We start from the raw sequence: 15,055 nt of genomic DNA on the forward strand, positions 1-15,055 counted from the left end.
AATTTGATGCACTGATGGTAGGTGGATGGAACGGCCTTCATAGCATGAATCCATGGGCGACTGAGGAGGATGTTAAATGGTAGGTTTAGATCAACAACATGGCAAACTGTCTCTTGAATGACTAGCCCAACCTTGATTGGTAGCAAAATAGTCCCTTCTGTGGTCCTTTCCAAGTTTTCATAAGCTTTGATGGTGATAACCTCATTGATCATATCTACCTCAGTATACCCAGCTTGTTTTATAAATTTTAGGGTGCAAATGTTCAAGGCTGATCCATTATCTATCATTACTCTTTTCACAGCAAAATTGGATACCATGATGGCTATGCAAAGCGGAAGGGTGTGATCTGACTCAACCGTGGGTATGTCGGTGGGTTTGAAAGATAGGGCACATGAGGATGAAAGGTGTCCAACAAGATTATGAAAATCAGTAGCATTGATATCAGAAGGGACATGGGATTCTATGAGAGCACTGTCAAGGATGTCTTTGTACACAGGACTAGTGTGGAGAAGGTCTAAAATGGATATTTGGGCTGGCATGTTCCCAAGGTGTTCCAAGATATTGTACCAGCTTTTTGATGGAGGTGATGGTGTTGATGAAACTGGTGGGCCTGCGATGTTAAATCGCGCTCTTCGAGTGGTGACCGCACACTCATTGTCTGGTCCTCGGATATTGATAACATTGACAGAAGGCTCTTTCTTAGATATACAACATATAAGGCTACCATAGTCTATATAGGATGAAGCGTGGTCACTGTTCTTCCCATGCTGTTGGTTTGGTTGGCGGTTGTTGGTGTTGTTTTGGATAGGTGCTTTTCCAGGATTTTGGTTGTTGTGTGGAGGAAAAGCATTTTGATAAATCTGTAAGCCTACATTGGGAGAGGTTTGGGCACCAACAGTGATTTCCTTCCGATCAATGAGGTCTTGCACATAGTCTTTCAGTTTCATGCATCTGAGGGTGGTGTGACCACTTACCCTATGGAACTTGCAATACTCATTGTCCTTGTACCATGCAGCTTTGGATTGGCTTGGATCAATTTGCTGGGTAGGAGGAAATTTGATGAGGTTTTCCTTGACCAATTTCTGAAAAATAACATCCAATGGCTCACCAAGGGGTGTATAGTTTCTAGGTGCAGGTTGGAATCTGGGCTTTTGCCCTGCAGCTACATTGATGGCATTAGCTTGATTGTTAGACCCTTGAAAGTTGGGTCTTGTATTGTGGTTTTGATAGCTTTGGTTATTTCATTGTTGGTAATTGATAGCTTGTTGGTTGTTTGTTTGATATGGTGGGTTAGACTAGTTTTGAGAAGGACCAACGATATTCACATGTCTGGTGTCAGTAACCCCATCTATTGCAACATGCTTTGTTTTTGTTCCAATACCTAGACTTGTCATTGGAATGTGATTGATTTTGGTTGGCCTCTTTGTAAATCTTTACCACACCATCTTTGATGAGTCCTTGCTCAAGGATCATTCCTTTCTCTTTGATATCCTTATAGGTCTGTAAAAAGTTCATGGTCATGTGGTGAGCCAAGCTGGGATGTGCATTATCAATAAACATTTTCACCACATGGTGTTCTGGCAAGGTGTAGGATATGCGGGTGGTAAGGGTTTGCCATCTTTGCAGGTATTCGACAAGGCTTTCTCCACCTTTTTGCTTGGTGTGGACAAGATCAACTATTGATAGCTCTGTTTCAACAAGATGGGCATATTGGGCTACAAATGCCTCAGATAATTCAGCAAAGTTTTTAATTGTGCCATAGGGGATTCTATAAAACCATTCAAGAGCTGGTCCAGCCAAGCTTTTGGGAAAAAGGCGCAAGAGGAAGACATCATTGTATGCCACATCCTGGCAATCCATGTAAAATTCTTTGATATGTGTGACAGGGTCTCCTTTTCCTCTGAATTTGTCAAATTTAGGTACCTCAAAGTGTTCGGGAAATGGTGTCGTGGTAATGGCTCTGTCAAATGGGTAAGGACACACATTATCAAACTTGAATGTCTTTGGATCATTCCCTTCTTGGATGGCTTTCAGAGCTGTCTTCATTTGCTCCCACTCTGAATTGATAGGTGATGGTTGGGGTGCCCCCAATGTAGGAGTGCCTTGAGGTAGGTATGTGCTAGATGGGGCCATTGAATATGGATGGTTATGAGGGATTTGTTGATAGGGATTGTACATTGTTTGGGCAGCTGCATGGTGGATGACGAGTTGTTGAGGGGGAGGTGGCACATATTGCTGCATGTGCTGCGAGGCTTGCTGTTGATATGGGATTCGAGGTTGGGATTGAGGAACATAAGCTGGCTGTGGGGTAAATGGATTGCTTTATGGAGGTAACGTATAAGATGGTTGTGAGGCTTGGGGAAAGGATCAGAGGGCTTGTGGGGTTTGACCAATATATGTGGGTTGTACCACCATTTGGGATGGTATCTACAAATAATTGGTGGTTGGCTGGGGTGGTGGATTACCTCCTAGAAGTGGCATTGAAAAGTAGTTGGTAATTGGAGGTAATGGATTAGTTGGTGGTGGAGGTGGTGGGAATTGAAAGCTTAGGAATATAACTGATGGGGTTTGATAGCTTTGTGGCTAGATTTGGAAGCTTGGTAGAGTGGTGGTGGGAGCTGGAGTCACTTGGGAGCTTGGTAGGAGATTGGCAGTAGCTTGTGGGTTTTGATAGCTTTGTGGAGTGAGGGTAGTAGCTTGTAGCTTTGTGGCTAATGGTATTGAGCTCCCAAGACCTAATGGAAATGATGGGATTGTGCTTTGGGCTGTGGTGAACAAGCTAGGGGCGATGAAAGGTTGATTACTTGGCGCCATGGGTGGCATCCCTGTTGTATATTGCTGAGGTTGGCCAAAGATGCTAGCACTAATTTGGGAGATGGGTGGATTTGGAAGGCTAGGTGTGGGAGCAGCAGCAATAGTGAAGGGGGTGAACGGTGAGATGTTTTGGGCAAAGGGGGTTTGGAGTGGAGAGGTATGAACCAAGGATGGAGTGGTGGTGGCTGGGTTGGCTTGTGGCATGGAGATTTCAACTTGGGTGGATGATGGTATGTTTGGGTCTGTTGGGTCATATGGATTGGCTGGAGGCTCTTCTTTTGGAATATATTGAGGATAATTTGGATCATAAGAGCCTATGGGTGGTGGTAGCTACCCAAACAATGGGTGAGATGGATCTGATAATGGAGGGGGTCTTCCAAAGTCAAAGTTTCCTACATTGTCCCTTCGAAAATTAGCCATGATTGTCTCTTTGTTTTTGTCTATAATGGCGTTTACCAATACTGCATTTCCTGGTTGGTTCATGAAAGCTTCAATGTCAGTAGGTGATGGCATAGCTTGCTCTGGGCTGAAGGATGGCTGAGTGCTCAAGGGGGGTGAGGCTGTTCGATCCAAATGATAGGGCTCCATTGTTTCTTTCTTCTTGGCTAAGTGAGTGACGGGTGGCATGAAAAATGCTCCTAGGGATGAGATGCAATAATGCTGATGGATGCAAAAGGGGGAAGGCTTTTCTATGCAAATGATTTCCTAGGTTGAGGCAAAGCTATCTGACAAAACCTAAGGAGGATCGGGTTGGGGATTCTAACTTCAAAGATATGTTGTCAAAGCACAAAAGGTCTGCTTTCCTATGTGCAAGCTTGGTGGTGATTGTGTCAACTTAAGGATAGACTGATGATCCTTTAGGAAGAACACGAGATTGACCACTTGCGAATCCCAACCTTTAGCTCAAGGTGATGAGGGATAACAAGTGACAAAGCTAGATTACCTTAGACAAAGCTCTGTCAAAAGGTTGGTGGATTTGGAAGATTTTAGGAATGGCAAACTTTTAGCAAGGTGACAACAATTTTGAAAGCTTAGATGTGCAGATTTTTGATTACTAGCTAGATTGTATGATTCTAAATGAGATGGATGAGCTAATAATGCTTAAGGGGATAAGCTAATATGGCTGGCTTTTCTACAAAGATGACTCTAGAGTGAAGCTTATCCAAGAAGTTGTGGAGAAACAAGGGTGTCTAATCATAGAAATCATGCCTAGTTGGTAAGGCATAAGCAGGATTAACTCCTGGATGTTGGCTAAATTTGATGGTGCACTCTAACCAGGCCTCTTGAAGTGCTTCGTCGGTAGCTTTGTCCTCTGCTTTGTGGAGTTTGGAAATTCATGGGCTTGGTGTTATTTCTTTTCTCTTGGCTGAAAGTTCTTGGTATGCTAGAGATGGCTTGAGTTTGACCTTGTGAAACTTTTGTTTGGGTTTGGGTTGTTTCGACATAAATTCCTGAATTTGCTTGGCTTTGGGAAAAAACTCAGTTGTTTTGCTTCAACTTGTTCAACTTCCAAAATAGGCAGTGACTACGCTAAGTGTGCCCTAAGCTAGGATTGACCAAGTTTGGCAAACATTCATTCAACAAGTAAAATAAAAACAAGCAATAGATAGGAACACCCAGATAGAAGTTTGTGGTTCTCAGAATGTGATACTTGCGCCAAGGAGTGTGTATGTTCTACAAATGTTTCGATCAGTCACTCCAAACACATTAACATCCTAGATGGTTTTCTGCAAGGCTGACAATTGGTTTAGCTAGGGAGTCCTCGATATACGCAAGGTACATGAGTCCCAAATCCATAGATGAGACCAAAAGGATGTCACACAGCCGAGAGGAGCGGTAACCCACTTCTCCTCTTTCACTTCTCAAGGGTATAAAGTTCCTTGAGGCTTAACCCGAATCACAAAATCTTGATCCCAAGAGAGGTGTCTTTCGATTCACCTCCCGATTCTTATACTCCGCCGGAGCGCTGGAGTTGAGGTCGTCCAAGGGGTGATGAAATCCCCAAGCAGGCCTCGTAAAAAGAAACAAGGTTTTGGATCCTAATCTTATGCACCCAAGATGGCCTCAAAAGACGACAAGGGGAGAGAAGACTCGGATGACCTTGGGCTAAAAAACACGCTTGTTCTTTTACCAACTGACTCTTATGTGTGCTAATCTAGACTTTGCAAGCACTCATGTTTAAGAGACAATGTTCAATTCCAACTTGAAGCGCCAACAAAAGTAAATCGATCGAAGAATGCAAATAATAAGAAGAGTTAGGGTCAACAAAAGCAAACTCGCGCGCCCGGAGGCCCTCCACGTCAAGTATCGATTAATTTTCTTTAAGGCATTCAAGATTGAGTGTGAGTTTATTTTAAGCCCAAAACAAAAAGTGTGTGAGATTCGATTTCAAGCGCGCACCCGGAGGCTCTCCACGTCAGTTGTTGTTCAATTTTAGTGCCCAAAATTGAAGTGTGATCGATTTAATCTAGATTTTTGGCCATTTAAGAATTTTGATAAAGTTAAAGCAAACGTTCAAAGACCAAGTGAGTGAGTTAGATTGTGGAACATTTAACACCTTTTTCAAGTAGACCCATCCCCATAAATGGCGCTGAGATTGCAACCAATGGTTAATATTTGATGGGTGATTAGAAAAGAGGTGAGTCCAAGGAACTACTCAAATTGATTTTTGTAAATTTGTATTTTAACTTAACAAAGTTTCTTAAATGTCCAAAAATCAAACTTTACCTAGATTGCATGTGAAAAAGAGATTTGTTTTGTTCAATTTTAGAAGCTCCAAATGAAGTGTTTGATATTGAAATGGTTAATTGATCCTTGGCATTCAAGATTGGATTTTTTCTTTTAAGCATGCATTCCAAGGAAAGTTGATTTTAATCCATGACATTCAAGAGTGTGTTTTTGAGCAACATTCATTCAATGAAAAATGTGTTTAACCATTCAAGTTCATTTTTTTTTTTAGCAACATGCATTCAAAGACAAATGGTTAAACATTCAAGTTCATTTTTTAGCAACATGAAAACATGCAAGAAACATGGTTAGTGGTTCCATATGTGCTCCAACCTGCAATGAGACAAAAAAAAAAAAAACAATTTAGTTAGTTAGCCAAAATCTTCAAAAATGAGAGCTTAACTATGGGAAATTTTTTTAAAACTTTTTTTGTTGTTTTTTCTATGCGTAAAAATGCTTAAAATGTTCTAAATCCTACAGAACCACTAAAAGTCAAATTTTGATTTATACTTTTTTTTTTTTTTTTTAAAGCTACAAAGTGCAGAAATAATAAAGCAGAAATGGAACATAAGCAAGCAGAGAAGACAGTCTGTCAAAATATGAAGAGGACAAAAATAGATTTGTAGCACAGAGCACAGGTGACAAGCAGAGACGTCGATTTGCATAGATGCGGATTTTCGTAGACGACAATTTTCGCAGACGCGGATTTTTGCAGATGTCGATTTTCGCAGACGCGGATTTTCGCAAACGTTGATTTTCGCAGACGCGGATTTTTGTAGATGTCGATTTACGTAGACGCAGATTTTCGCAAATGTCGATTTGCGCAGACGTGGATTTTCGCAGACAGAACAGGTTGCAGACGCCAAAACTGCGCCAAAAAAGCTGAAAAATGCAATTTTTTTTTTTTAGATGGTATTTCTTCTTCCTAAGTGCGTTCTTTAACCTGCAAAAACAAGCAAAACACCCTCACAACACACTCAAACAACAAAAAACATTAGATGGTTAGAAAAATGACATATAGATGAAAATAGATGATTAAATGACCCATAGTGGGGTCCCACCGGGCGTGCCAAAATGTAGAACCAGAATCAGTGTGCAAAGAACATTAACAAATAAAGTAAACATTCACAAACATAAAACTAAATTCACATATATGCTTAGACAAAGAAAGCAAACAAGAAGTGCAAACCTCACAAGAGAAAACAATCCATGCTTTCTTGATTCTGTAGATGTGTCCTTTTGCTGTGGATGTATGCTCAAGATGCTCAAAAGTTGCTTTAATGGAGATGGGTAATGGCAAATTGGTAGCTTTGTGAGCTCTCAATTTGGCATTATAAGGGTAATATTGATGGCTTTGGTTCTCAAAATAGCATGGTAACTTTAGCTCAAAGATTGTTGATAAAATGGCTTGGGATGGGATTCAATTTATAGGCTAAGGGGTAGAGGGATGGAGGGCTTAGATGCAAGGATGGATGAAGGCTTAAGGAGGGCTAGGATGTACTCAAAGGAGAGCACATGGATTGTGCTTGTTTAGCACCAATGGGAAGGTGACACTTGTCATAAGGAGGATGAGTGTGAGAGGGTAGGGTAAAGGGTTGGTTAAAGGCATGATGAGTGGGGTTGAGTATGTAAGAGGGATGTAAGAGGAATGAGTGTGGAAGAGGGAAGAGTGTGGAAGATGGGTGTAAGAGTCATGAGTGGGCTTGTAAGAGTCTTTATGTTTTGTAAGAGCACTCATGACTTAGTGGTTGTGTTTTTTTGAGGGGAGACTTTGGTTTGGATTAGGAAAGTCTTAAACTTGTTTAAGGAATGTGACAACATTAGGGGGTGGATTAGGCTTGGGTTTAGGATTAGATTAGGGATGTTAGAGATGTGCAAGTGGATGGCATTAATGATGGTGGGTGAGTTAGTGGCTAAGCTTGGTTAGTATGGGTGGATGGGGTGGATTAGGCTAAATGGAGGATTAGAGATAGGTTAGGGGTTTTTGAATTTGAAGATTTCATTTATCAAATAGATTTATTTAATAAATGGGGATTTTTGGAATTATATAGAAGAATAGGATTTAATTGATAAATAATAGATTATTTGATTTATCAATTAGGACTATAGATGATTAATTAAATTAATCAACTAGGGGATGACAAAGGATTAATTAAATAGAAATTTAATTAATAATGCCTTTTTAGATAACTAAATAGGATTACTAAAATAGTGTAATCAAATTTAGGTGTCTACAACATGTTCTTCATTATCATTCCTTAATGAATCCTATTTCTTAATGAATCAGTTCCAACAACCCTAGCAAATTGGTTTGCCTAGATTTTAATAATACTCATGGGTTGGTTGTTGGTCCAAATTATTTTAAACTTGTTCAAATAATCTCAATGAGCAGGATAATCGAGTCTCCTATTTTTAATGTAATAATCTATTAGGCAGGGGTGTTCAATGTTCAATGAGGAATGTTTATTTAATGATTATTTCTGTCTCATCTTTTTACTTTTGCCTTACTTATCAGACGGGAGTCCTTTAGGCTTTATCTTTTTATATTTTTAATTGCCGTGAGGGTATAATTTGCATGGATACATTCAACTTTTGATTCAGATTATTTTTATTTCTGATAAGTGGAGATTAGTGGTTTTGCTATTCCGTGGTGTGTGGTGCTTGGTGTTGGTTTCTGGGCATGGATTTGGACCCTTTTGGCTTTAACTTATTAGAGCAAGGAGGGGATTAGTTCATATTTTGAGTTTACTCATTTAATAATTTTTAAAAATAAAATTATATATAATTTTGGTTTAAACTATCTTTGTGTCTAAAGAAATACATATTTAGTATTGGTATGGACAAATCACAAAGTATTTGAGTAATTCTTTTGGTAACTATTACCAACTCAAACCAATTCTTTTGATCAGTATTAAGAGTTCAAAACAATCTTTTTGGAATATCCTTTGGTATGTTGCAATGGTTTATCAACAATTTGTACATAGTATTTGAGCAATCCTTTTGATTCAGGGTTTCTTAATTTTACATGTTGGAATGTTTATTGGTTTATTAGTAAATTAAGATTGACTTTTAGTTTAGGAGAAAAATATTCTATTAGTTGCAGTAGGCTTTAAATGGTTAATTATATTTTCTTAATTTCTTATGTATATTATTTGTCATATTGGATACCGATGAAGATTTAATTGAAGCCTAAGTGGAATGGAAAAATAATTTTAAATACAATTTTATGGCTGCATTGTATTTCAACTTAAAGGATCAAACTTGGTTTGGGCATATTTTGTCTAGTAAATGGATAATTGATTGTTTCTAACTAACAAACTAATAATTAAACTTGTTTATGGTGCTACACTGCATATAATCCTAGTACTTAATTCATCACAATGTGTTGACTATAAGTCAAAAGAAGAAATGAAAAAATTCAAATGGCTTGAAAAGATTTGTCTCTTGCTCCCTTTTTCATTTAAGAGCTGTTTTTCTCTTGAACTCACATTTCAAAGGCATTGCAACATGTGAACAAATGTTTAAGCTAGCAAAAATCATTTTTGCAAACACAGGTTTAGTTTTGCAACCTCTTCTAAGATATTAATTCAATTTCATGGCCAAGATCATTGTTGTTGCCTTTCCAAGGTAAGTTGTTGATTTGTTCAGAAAAGGTGTTGATCAAAAGATAATCTTATGTTCTTAATTGGGCACCAATTGATAATCTTTGAGACTATTATACTTTTGATTGGGCATTTTGACAATATTGTAAGTTTTTTTAAACAACAATTCTCTAGGTTTATTCACCCTTATGGAATCTTTGGCACTTATGTAAAACTCGATCTTGATAAGGTTTATAATAGAATTTGGTGGAATTTTATTTTGAGTATGCTCAAATGGTTGGGGTTTGGTCTAAAACTTCAAGCTCATGTGCACATCTTTTAGGATGCTAACTCTCAAATAATTATCAACAATGTGATGACTAGTTCCCTTTCTCTTTAGTGATCAATCCATAATGATGTCTCCTAGCCCTTGATATTTTTGTGCTTATTGCTCATGCACTAGGCTATATGTTACAAGGTGCATGGAAGTTGAAACTCATCTTAGGCATATGTATTTCTCAAAATTCTGTTGTTATTAATTTGCATTAATGCTGATAACTTATTATTTTTGCAAAAGAGAAAGAAATCTCTAATACTAGGATGTTTAAGAAATATATTATGCTATCTTTGGCTCTAAGCTTGCTCATGAACAAACTATAATTTTTGATGATTCAAGGTGGGCATATTCCCCATTGGATTCCTTGAGAATGGAAACAAATTAAGCATGGTGAGATTATGAGGTATCTCAAGATTCCCTTTGGCTTGGGAGAACCTCTCTCTGATATGTGAACTTGGTATCTCAATAGACTCAAAATCCAAACTTTTTAATTGAGGCAATGAACTTTCTTTTGTTAGAAGAATCAAGTTGCTAATAAGTTTTTTTTGGTCACTCTTGTTTATTATTCCTTGAGTTAGATACCTTCCAAAAAAGGTTAAGAGGAATTTGTTAGCATAAATGCTAATGATATTCCTATAAGGGAGTATTCTAGAATTATTGGAGCAAATGAGAGATGGTTCATGACTATGTATTGCATTCATGATTATGTTTTTCATTAATGTCAATATACTGATAATATTAACAAAGTAAAAGATAGAGATTGAGCTCGTACAAATTGAGTATAGAAGATGAGGTTAAGTGCAGTTGCGGACATGTTCTATAATATGTCTTGATGATGTGGTTAAGAGCACATACAGAAAGTTGAAGATTGGTAGAAATTATTTGTGATTTACATAAGACAATTTGCAGATAGAGTACCTGAGAAGTAGTTTCTAGTGTTCAGATTATATCTCCTAATAGGGATATAATCTAGATGAGTGAAGTTAGACAAAAACATAAGATAGCATGATGATGACTTTAGCAAGTGCAAAAAGTCTAAGGTCACACATATGAAAAGTTGTGAAGGTCGTGAGTCGATAATATTTTGTAATTATGAGAAAGATGTATTGTAGCATGTTATTAATAAGGTCTTAAATTGAAATTAATTGGGAAAGCATCAACGCTGACCCAATGAATTATTTTGAGGACTTGGTATAAAGGAAAGTTATTTTCCTTTTGATATAGAAGTGAAGTGTGCAAGCAGTAAGTAATATGTGAATTTGGTAAATACGAGTAAGCGATCAAAGGGATCATTGTGATGCATGTTTGGAGATTTGGTATTGAGATCTAAGAAGTGTTTTGGTGCAGTAGAGGCACGGTAAGAGGAAAAATAAGTATTGAGTTGCTAAGATAAATTGTATTTCTATTATTTTGAAAGGAATAATACAAAGACCAGTTGGATAGTGAGTTCAGAGGTTTTTCCCTTGAAGTTGTTTGGATGGTGAGTCATTTTATCTTGTACAACTCCTAACAAGGTTGACACAACTCCTAATAGGTTTGGGATCTACTATAGGGATTTAAAGTCTCTTAACATGGACTGATATGTACTAAGTGTATTTCATTGGCTTCTAAAAGAGTCCATCCTCTTATAAGGAACTTTTATATTAGTACATCATTTTGTGGGTACCATCTCCGCCGGGGTTTTCCCTCTGATCAAGAGTTTCCCTAGTTAACAAATATGGTGTTATTGTGTATGTTTATCTTCTTATGGTTTTATGAGAGTCCTAAATGTCCTATTTTATGTCCATATGTCCTTCATTTTCTCATACATTTTAATCCCTAGTCACTAACTAATCAGTAGGAAAGCAAGAAAATGTTTGATTAATTATTAATTTGGAAAGTATGACCTTCCTTGTGTTTGAGTTTTGAATATAATATATTTTGTTACATGTTGCAGGAAACCAATGGTTGGGCTGATTGAAGAACATTGATGGCACATGATTGTTGGTGATTGAAAGTTTTGTTTTATGGTTTCGGTTTAGATATGAGGATTTTGCATAAACTGTTTCAACTAAATATGGTTTATGGTCTATGACCAAAACCATATTCCTAATTTTCTATGATTAGTATCAATCAGATAAAATTGATTCTATGTTTGTAATCTATATATTTTTTTTGACTAAAGCCTTTAGCTAGACCTATATATGTGTGTGTGTGTGTGTGTGTAATCAAAGAAGGGAGATATATAAATCAAAATAATAATTCATACATTTTTATAGTAGAAATATAGAGATCATCTTTTCGATATTATACAATGATGGTTATTATGGCATAAGAGTGTGAACTATTTACTCCTCACTGGTCGACCAGAGGAAGGGGCCCCTCTTGGAGAATTTGGTGAGATCATTATGTTTTGTGTGTCTTATGTTTTAGTAAGTTACTGTATTTGTGATTAGAGTTTTATGTTTTAATTTCTATTATAGCATTTCATCCCAAAGACTTTGAGATATATTTATCTATGTTTTCCCCTTTAATGGTTAATTTTTGTTGCTTATAGAATCCATTTAGTGAACCTATCTATCATGACTCTTTCTAAATCATACTATATTCTACATGCTACCTCCAATCCCTTTCATGTAGCCTTCTCTCCTATTGCAGACTCATTATCTCCTATCACCATATAAATATCTCCTGTTGCACTTTATACCACTTACCATTATTCAAAATAAAGTTTCTTTTCTACCATAAACCCCAAGGACATTAGATGAATACCAATAAAGTAATTATGAATAAAGTGTGAGTAAATTAATTTGGACTTCTTTGTGGAATCATATTAAGTATAAAAGAAAAAAATAGATATATTCGTGACTTCATTGGAATTGAATGGTGATTTGGAATTTTATTAGAATAAGTGTGTGATTTTGATTTAATTTTGTTAAAGAGTAACTAGAATTGAATTAGAAGTATAAATTAAAGCTTACCCTTTTATATCTTACATTTCATCTTCACTTAACTTGTTATCTTCATCCCTTCAGTAAAACTACCCCAATATCTTTCATCAGTCTGTGACCTAGATTGACATTTAACAGGAGTAAACTAAACCCCTACAACAAAACAAAACCTTAAGATAAATTGAAACACAATTTTACCCACCATTTTTGGCACCATTTTCAGGGAAAGATATTAAAGGCGTGAAGCTGTAGCAAGTTAAGATAGGAGTAGTGCGTCTATGGGAGTGCCTAATCAAGATTCGAGCTTGTTCAGTCTAGTACCTAGGGTTTGCATTGTAGTAAATCATTTAGATGCATGGATAGGCCCAAAGATAGTCAAGGTAGGTTTGTTAAGAAAGAATTAGTGGGGAGTTCAAAAACTCAAAAACCACAAAAAGAGAAAAGTCCATTGACCATCAAAACCAAACCAAAAAATGAAGTTAGTATCCAACCACCTTCTCAATCCACCTCCCTTGTACTATGCTTTCTGAAATATTTCAACAATTCAAAAATTCATACAAAGCTAGGTGTAGTAAATCTCCAACTCCACTAGAACAACATTTTAAGACATACTACACACCTTGGGCAACAAATTTGTTGGAAGAAGTCATGGCTGATAATGTTGAAAATAATGGTAATGCAATTGTTCAACATAATATGACCTTTGAGTTTCCTATTTAGCCCCTTGAGGATAATGCTCCTACGAAGAATATCCCTCACTCAATACTTTCTATATTTAGAGGGTCAACCTTTGAGAATCCTGATATGCTCCTATTTGAATTTGATATTCTTTGTAATAGCTATGATTATCAGAGTGATGTGCAAAAATTAAAGTTATTTCTAGCTAAATTGAAAGATGTTGCATTATGATGGTTTATATGCCTTAGGGACATTAGAGCATGGGACCAAATGAAAAATTCTTTTTTAGTGAAATATCAAGAGTATTGTAAGACCAAGTAAGTATGGGATGAAATCTTTCGCATGACTCAATGAGAAGATGAGTCAATTGAAGATTTCTTATAATGTTTTTCCTTTAGCTTACAATGTTCTAGATACACTGATTTAACCACATACACTATCAAAATTCTCTTCCTAATAGGGATCCATGATGAAACCATGGATGCTTTAAATTTGATTGGTAAAGGTGATATTTCTAAATTGTCTTTCGATGATATTTGTGATATATGAAAGAATTATTCGCTGTCTCATAGATCTATTCGTGGGTACTCAAGTAAGTTTTCCACTATGGGTAATGCATAAGGTATCTCCAAGCAAGAAATTGGTAACCTACTTGAAGACCTTAAAATTGATTTATTAAATCATATAAGCAAGCAAATTGACACTTTGTAAACTTTCCAAAAACAAGAGGAAGCTAAAAAGGCCTTGGTAGTATATTGTCCAACTTGTCGTAAGAAGCATGGACCAGAAGACTGCCCCTATAATCAAACTCATGTAGCATCCCTTGAGGAAACTAGAAAAACTTCAACACTGTGACCTTTTCTTGAAGGGATGGTTCCTATGGAGTACATCAAAGAATCATTTTACTTTATGGCTCCATGACATCAGTTCCCACCTAGAGGGTTCTCCAATGAACATTTTTTTAGACCGTCTCATCAATTCTCTAACAAGGTCCATGGTATGGAGGTTGGCAACAACCTCAACCTTATCCTCAATCGCCCCAAGCTTTTCAGCCTAGTACACAACCATGACATCAGGCATGAGGCCATAATCTTTGTATCCACCTCCACAACCTTATACACAACCTTATCTTCCACAACAATCCTTTCCTCCACCACCAATGATAAGTCCCTATCAACAACCTCAATAATTTATTCCTCCAATACCTCCATCTTCCTCAAATCAACCTTCAAATCCACCACAACCCCCAAAACCCACATCCATGCCCACTCAACCAAATCCAAATCCTAATAATAAGCCTTCATAACTACTTTATAATAATGAGGTAGCCAATTTTCCTACCTATCCTATCAAAACAATTGAGTTGGATGGTGTACAATTAAGATTTGGGAAGGCTCTTAAAGGAGCCACTATTATAGAGGTCCATGATGAACCTGACAAAAAGTTAGAAAAAGGGCCTCCCTTTCTTGATTGATTCATCCCTAAGCTAGATCTTAAGGAACAAACACATTTAGAGTTTGATATTTTAACTGAATTACATAATGTTAATATCAAAATTCCTCTTTTGCAGGCTCTTAAGGACATTTCGATATACAAAAAAATAGTCTGTGAGTTATGCACCCGATGACAAAAAAAGAAGGATCCAAAGACTGTTCAAATTATTGGACAAATGGTAGAATTAATGTTGGGGAATGTAACCATTCCAAAATATGTAGATTCTAGCATCCCTATCATACAGGTAAGTATTGGTACAATTGTTATCCCTAACACACTTGTAAATCTAGGTGCTGCTATAAATGTGATGACCAATGAAACAAAAATCAAATTATCTTTGGATGGACTTAGACCTACTCCTACGATGCTTCAGATGGCTGATAGATCCTTAGTCAAACTAGAGGGGGTTATTGAAGATGTTATTCTTTCCATTGATAGTTGGGTTTATCCAACTGATTTTATAATTTTGTAGCCAAAGGTTAAGTTGGGGGGGT

This window comes from Cupressus sempervirens, chromosome 11 (genome assembly GCF_028749045.1).
Source record: "Cupressus sempervirens isolate cs-2001-9-10 chromosome 11, ASM2874904v1, whole genome shotgun sequence".
Lineage (NCBI taxonomy): Eukaryota > Viridiplantae > Streptophyta > Pinopsida > Cupressales > Cupressaceae > Cupressus > Cupressus sempervirens.